Below are 7,607 nucleotides of genomic sequence, written 5' to 3' on the forward strand. Positions count from 1 at the left end.
TTGAGCCTGTTTTTGGTGGGAGTGACCTCCCCAACCCTCCAACGAAGCATCCGTATGGATGTTGAGAGATGGAGGTGGGTGTTGGAGAGGAAGGGACCTTTTTAGGGCCCTCGCTTCTGACCACGGCTTTAGAAGAAGTCGAAGTCTGCTTGGGAGCCGTCTCTTGAGGTCTCTTCGAGCGATGGATGCGGAACGTCTCCAGACTCCCGCTGCATCCTTTAGCTGTGCACGGAGCACTGGGTTTGTGATCGAGGCGAACTGTAGAGAGCCTAGAACTTGTTCCTGCTGGCGTCTCGAGATCCGTTTGGATTTTAACAGTCGCTTGACAGACCCTGCTATTTCCTTCCTTTTCTTTGCTGGAATGGAAAGGCGGTGTGACTGAAGATTCCAGTGGATGCCTAACCATTGGAACTTCTGAGCTGGAGATAGACGAGACTTTTTCGCGTTTATCTGGAATCCCAGGTGTTCGAGAAACTGGGTAACTTTTCTGCAGGATTCTATACAATCCTCGGGCGAGGGCGCCCACACTAGCCAGTCGTCGAGGTAGGCCATCACCTGGACGTTTCGGATGCGGAGCTGTTGTACTACTGCGTCCGCTAGCTTTGTGAATATCCGAGGGGCCACGTTGAGTCTGAAGGGCATGGCCCGGAAGGCATAGCTTTTCCGTTGGAGTCGGAATCCTAGGTAGGAGGAAGCGTGATGGTTCATTGGTATGTGCCAGTATGCGTCCGCCAGGTCTATCGAGACCGTGAAAGACCCTCGAGGCAGGAGGGTTCTGATCTGTTGAAGAGTCAGCATCTTGAACTTGTTGTTCGATATGAATACGTTGAGGGGGGGATAAGTCCAGAATGACTCTGAGTCTGTCTGAGTCTTTCTTGGGAACACAAAACAGTCTCCCTTGGAACCTTGTGGACTTCACCCTTCTTATCACCTTCTTGTTCAAGAGGTCTAGCACATATTCTTCCAGGAGGGGGGGTTGAACGTTGGAAGAATTGCCGGAAGGTTGGGGGTGGTTGCGCTCAGCTCCAGCCCAGACCTTTCTTGATGATGCTGTGTGCCCAGGAGTCGAAGGTCCAGCGATCCTGGAAGTGGCGGAGTCTTCCTCCCACCGGAAGCACTTCATTGCTTCTGGGGTCCCGAGGACTTGCTGCCTCGGCCGCTAGCTCCCTGTCCTCCTCTGCCTCTGGAGGGCCGGCGAGAGGAATCTCTGCCGGAACCCCTGCCTGAGCTTCTACCCTTGGGACGTAAGGTAGTGGAGTGCTGCTCGAAGGCGGGGTTGAAGGCCGGTGATGAGGACAAAACCGGCTGTGGGACCAAATGAAAGGTCTGTGGCGGCTGAGCGGCCACTTGGGGAGTAGCGGGTGCCGGAAACTAACGTCTGTGCTGACGTTTCTGGGGTCTATGCTTCGACTGCTTCCTCTTAGGCTGAGGACCGTCATCCTGAGAGGGCTTTCTCTTCCTAGACATGCCCCATTTGTTGAGAAGGTTCCTGTTCTCAGATGCGGCCTTGTCTGTGATCTCTTTCACTAGATCAGACGGGAAGAGGTACTTGCCCCAGATGTTGGAGGCAATTAGTTTCCGGGGTTCGTGTCTGACAGTGGCACTGGAGAACACGAATTCTCTGCAGGCTCTACGAGCTCGCATGAAATGGTACAGATCCTTGACTAAGGTTGCCATATGAGATTTGGCAAGGACCATGTAATGGTCAGGGACTCTGGTGTCACCAGCCATTACGTCCATCTGGACCTGGAGAGTGAGAGATGCTGCCAGCCTCTCCTTCGTTTCCTGTTCCCTACGAAGGAGGTGTTCGTTTAGCTTGGGTCCGGATACGCCTCAAAGCGGGGGAAGAACTCCACTTCTTCCAGGGGTATGGAACCGATCTTATCGCTGACGAAGATCTTGTCATCAGCGATGCCCATATGCTCGGCGAACCGCCACGGATTGTCGCTCGAGCATGCGGGGAGGTCCTTGATGGAGATTTTGCGAGATTCCTCGGAACCTCCCATCGACCGAATGATCTTGTGAGTTTCTTGGAGCTTCTGCTCCATCACGGATTCAATGAGCCGAATCATATCCTGTGCCGTAGGTAGAGGAGTCGTGGTGGAGGACGTAGACGGGAGAGACACTTCCGACGGTGTAGGAGTAGGAGTAGGAGGGGGGATGGAGGGAGGGGCATCCTCCTTATCGGACTCGGTATATACTACCCGGTCCTCTTCTTCATCATCCTCCCCTTCACCCTGGGCCATAAGGGTTTTCTCGGTGTCCTCCGAGATCTCTGACATGTGTTCATCATGTTCTGAATCCAGGTGACAATCATTCATGGACTGAGCCATGACAGTATCAGGTTCCACTGTGATCTGGACGACGGGGATCTGTTCGACTGGGACCACTGAGTCTGGTGAGGCCTTTGGGAACAGCAAAGATCTCATTTCTTCTGTGGCTAGGTATGGTCCAGTGGCGTTCTTTTGAAAGCCACGTACCCACTTGCGTAGGTTGTCCCGAGCAGTGTCCCGAATCTCCGCTGAGGGAGGATCATAGAATGCTTTCTGTAGGCATTCTTGGCAGACCGAACAGGTGGTGGGGCCCCAGTACTTGAGATCCCCTCTCTTGTGAGCACAAGGGGCGTGTGTCCTACACGCCGTGTGTCCATAGAAGTGTGGCCGACGGACCGCGCAGAAGTCGTGGTCACACTTGACGTACTCCTCCTGTAAAGGAAAGAGACGATGAGTATTGTAGAGTCATAATATGGCTCGTATATAAAGTTAATTATTAACAAGTTAATATTAACATAAGTTAATTGTGATGCACAGAAGGGTGGGTGAAAGGAGACAGACGCATGCCTCGTGTAACCCGCCCGGCTGGTTGCCGTAGCATCAGACAGTCCCAGGTGGCCGTAGGCCTCCATGGAAGGTGTCTTGATAATGGGAATTCCATTTAGAATTACCATATTATAGACTAGGCTTGAAATCTTATCAAGAAAGTCTGGGGATCATGAGATCCTAGTAAGGTTCCGGCAACCAGACGTGCCAATTACACGTAGCGTGCTGGAAAGATGAGACACGCAAGAAGACAGAGTGAAAACTGAACAAAATGTACGATTCCGTACCAGTTTGTCTGCGTTAACAAGCCGTCTAGGTGCGGTTTTTAGGAGCTATCGCTAGTAAAGATAGCTGAGAGAAGGGGTTGCAAGGCATCTTGCCGCCTCCGGACGGGTCCGGCATACCCCCGGCACGCCGGAAGCCGCTCGAGCAGAGTTTCTGGCATTCAAGAATGATCATTCTATGGTCAAAAGAAGCCAGGGTGGCGGCAGCCGGTAGCGGCGGCCGCCGGCAAGGAGCGGCGGTTCCGGCAGCCGGAGGCAGTCGGAGGGTGACAGGGGTAAGGATAAAGGAGCATAGCCGGGGCCGGGGGCCGGCTGCTAGTGCCGGCACTCCGGGAGGGGTCGGCAGTGTGCCGAGGCTATGAGGGAATGGAGAGACCACGGCGATAAGCCGGCGGCCGGCGGCGATCCCCCGGCACTCGGGGGAAGGCGGCAAGGATAAGGAAGTCACCCGTAGCGGCGGTAATGCCGGGGTAGAGGCGGCAAGGGACAAGCACCAAAGATGGAGGTGGGATGGCAAGGCTGTACTAGCCTAGTCAAGACACCTCTGGAAAAGGTACCACCATGATAGAGGTGAATCTATCATCCTAAGCAGGGGCCGCAATGACCGGGGGCTAAGGCAGTCCAAGAGAGGACAGGGTGTACCCAAAGAAGGGGTGGAGACTCTTCATGTCGACCAAATGATAACTGACTCCATAGCACTATGGAGGGTCTATGTATCAGAGCGGACAACACTGGGAGCACCACGGGGTCCAGCACTCCAGCCTAGGGTGGAGTGTAGGACAGGGGACATATGAAGCCTAACCTACTGGTAGGTTAGGCTAGGCAAGAGATAGGTTGGGGGGGGAAAGGGTCTTCTTATAAGAAAGGATGGGTTATGCACCAGAGAGGCCACCTAGGAAGGGAGATGCACACCCTAACCTATAGTAGGTGGACCAACTGAAAAACGGTGCACGCGTATATTTCAGCAAGGTACATAAACCAGCCCTTTCAACCTAACCTGGATTAGGGTTGTTAGACCCTAATCAAGGAAGGGAGAAGACGTATCGCAAGGAAAAGGTCAAGGACCGATTCAGCTTAAAGGAGGTGATCCTACCTTTAAGGTCCGCAACACTAAGGGAGGGGTCATTCCCTTAGGTGGGGAGGCGATACAGTACTCTGAGGAGTCTTGTCCTATCACATGTAATAGGATACAAGATTACCAGAGGGAAGCCCTAGGGCTAGGGATGAAGAGAGCATATAGGGGTCCTATCATAAGGTTAGGTTAGCAAGGCACTCAAGATAACCTACCCCCTATATGGTCCCTGAAGGCGAAAAACACTTGCATCACTGTCAATGGTATTGTAAAATAATGCCAATATCTTCATAACTAACACTAGGATCACTGAAATATCATGCATTAACACTGGAATAGGCTCACTGGCCTAGGGGCTAATCAAAGCCTACAGGTATGGGGTCAGCGAAGACCCTAACTAATGCGTCAAAAACACGATATAAAGTTCCTAGCTATGAAGACTAAATAACTAATAGCGCTGATTAGTAATTTATATACCGGTAAGGCTGTTGCGGCTAACTAAATAAGGCATGCAAGCAACAGCAGCGTCATAAAATGGCGCTGACCGGTCTGGCAAAGCTCTGCCACAATTATGCAAATATCTCGAAAAGTAAGATTTACTTTAAGGCCAGAGCTTATTTAACCCTGGATAGGTACGGTGGGTCGTTTGCGACCCCGAGCGTCAAAAAAAAACAGGTTTTTCTCACGTGACTCACCCCTGTGACTGAATTTGTGGGTGATCGACCTGCAGGAGGTGTCTCCCCTACACGCTCTAGTAGTGTCCAGATGTGCATTGCTGTAGCTGAACTCCTTCCCGATTTCTGAGACGCGTCGGGGGTCGTTCGCGTCCGAGTTTACCCTTCTGAGGTAGTTTGCATAATTATCAAAGTTATTACGTATTATGAAATTGTCGTAGAATGTGCAACTTGTATAGGTTATCAGTTGTGGAAAGTCTTGGTGGATTGTTTGGCTACCATGTGCATGTTTTTTTTTTTTAGTTAAAATGTCGTTTCATCACCACGAGGACCATTTTACCGCGAGTGCCCCCTTTTTCATTTTTTTTCATTTTTTTGCCAAGTCATTTTTCCGTAAGATATTGCCAAATAGTGTCGTAAAACTTTTGCTTGTTTAGTGTTGGAAAGTGTGTCTAGATGATCTGGCTACCCATGCATGACTTTGTTTTTTGTCAGATACGACGTAGTTATTGGTATACTTGGGTATTTAACTGCGGTTACCAATTTCTGTTTTTTTTTCAATATTTGTAAAAATTACTACGTAGTAAGGAATTGCCGTATATTATTCATTTTTTTTTTCATGTTTTATGTGTTAGAAAGTGTGCCTTGATGGTTGGGCTAACACGTGCATGTCTTTTTTTTTTATCTGAGATGTCGTATATTAGAATGTCGGGCATTTTACCGCGAGTGTCCCTTTTTAATTTTTTTTAATTTTTTTGCCAAGTCATTTTTCCGTAAGATATTGCGAAATAGTGTCGTAAAACTTTTGCTTTTTTAATGTTGGAAAGTGTGTCTAGATGATCTGGCTACCCATGCGTGATTTTGTTTTTGTCAGATACGACGTAGTTATTGGTATATTGGGTATTTAACTGCGGTTGCCAATTTCTGTTTTTTTTCAATATTTGTAAAAATTTACTACGTAGTAAGGAATTGCCGTATATTATTGATTTTTTTTTCATGTTTATGTGTTAGAAAGTGTGCCTTGATGGTTGGGCTAACCACGTGCATGTCTTTTTTTTTTTATCTGAGATGCCGTATATTAGAATGTTGGGCATTTTTCCGCGAGTGCCCCTTTTTATTTGTTTTGCATTTTTTTGCTTAGTCATGTTACCGTAAGGAATTGGCAAGTAGTGTCGCAAAAACTTATATTTTTATAGTGTTGGAAAGTGTTTCTAGATGATCTGGCTACCCCATGCCTATTTTTTTTTAGCCAGATATGGCGTATATATAAGTATGTGTTCAATTTTCCTGTGATTGCCATTTTTTCGTTTTTTCCCATTTCTTTCAAAATTACTACGTACTAAGGAACTATCACAGAGTAATATTTCATTTATATGTTTATTTTGTCGGAAAATATGCCTTGATGGTTTTGCCTAGCACGGGGCTGAAATTTTTTTTTTCTGAAATGCCGTATATTAGAATGGCCATTTTTCCACGAGTGCCCCTTTTTATTTGTTTTGCATTTTTTTGCTTAGTCATGCTACCGTAAGGAATTGGCAAGTAGTGTCGCAAAACTTATATTTTTATAGTGTTGGAAAGTGTTTTCTAGATGATCTGGCAACCATGCCTATCTTTTTTTTAGCCAGATATGGGCGTATATATAGGTATGTGTTCCATTTTCCGGTGATTGCCATTTTTTCGTTTTTTTCCCAATTCTTTCAAAATTACTACGTACTAAGGAACTATCACAGAGTAATGATTCCTCTAGATGTTTTATTTGTCGGAAAATTTTGTTTACTTTTTTTTTTGATTGAATATCATCAAATTTTTTTAGCTAAAATATTGTTTTACATTTTTTTTCTCGATTTTATTTACCCTTCAAAAAAAATTTTTTGGCGTCAGAATTTTAATTTTATAGTCGTAAAATAATCGACAATTATCCAGCAACCCACCATACAATTTTTTATGCATATCAAATAATAATTAGATTAGTAAAATAACACCTTGAAATTGACATACCCTTCCTACATTTCAAGTGCGCAGATTAGGGAGTCTGAGTCAGTGTGGTTGGCGGCCATTTTGTGAACATATCCGAAGCGTAAGCCTGCCCTATCTATATATATTCTTGTTCCCTATAGAATTTGTGATATTTTGTATATTTTTACCTGCATAAATATCATATTATATATTAAATATATGTATTTTTTTACGAAATTTCCCAAGTACTCAAAAAATTACCTTAGATATGGCCCCTGATATAAATGTAATTTACAAAATAATGAAGATTTTTTTACATATTTCTATTTTAGGATAACATATGTTTATTCCCTAAAAAAATTAGCCACTTCCTATTTCATTTGGGTACCCAAAAAAATTCATGAAATTTGGACAATTTTTTTTGGCCAAAAAAAAGTTACCCATTTTTTTCTCATTTCAGATCGTCACCTCCATGGGTCCTGACTTCATCCAAAATACATCAAGAATGTGTCCTAAACATTCAAGAATCAATTCCTAAAAGGATTTGTGTATATATAAATAAACTTTTTTTTTATGAATTTTTATGTCAGGTCTTTTTTTTTTCTACTTAATTTTTTAAAAATATTTATAAGTAAATAGTTTTTCTGCAGATGAGTAGTATTTATCTTTACAGTTGTTTTAAGCATTCATTGAAGTTTTTTTGGCAAAAGAAAAAAAGGAGGTACTGCAAAAACTGATTTTTCAAGAATTTTTTTTGGCGTCGGGGTCATTCGCGTCCGAGTATACCCTTAAAGGGGTGTCC

The sequence above is a fragment of the Palaemon carinicauda genome, chromosome 1, assembly GCF_036898095.1.
Source record: "Palaemon carinicauda isolate YSFRI2023 chromosome 1, ASM3689809v2, whole genome shotgun sequence".
NCBI lineage: Eukaryota > Metazoa > Arthropoda > Malacostraca > Decapoda > Palaemonidae > Palaemon > Palaemon carinicauda.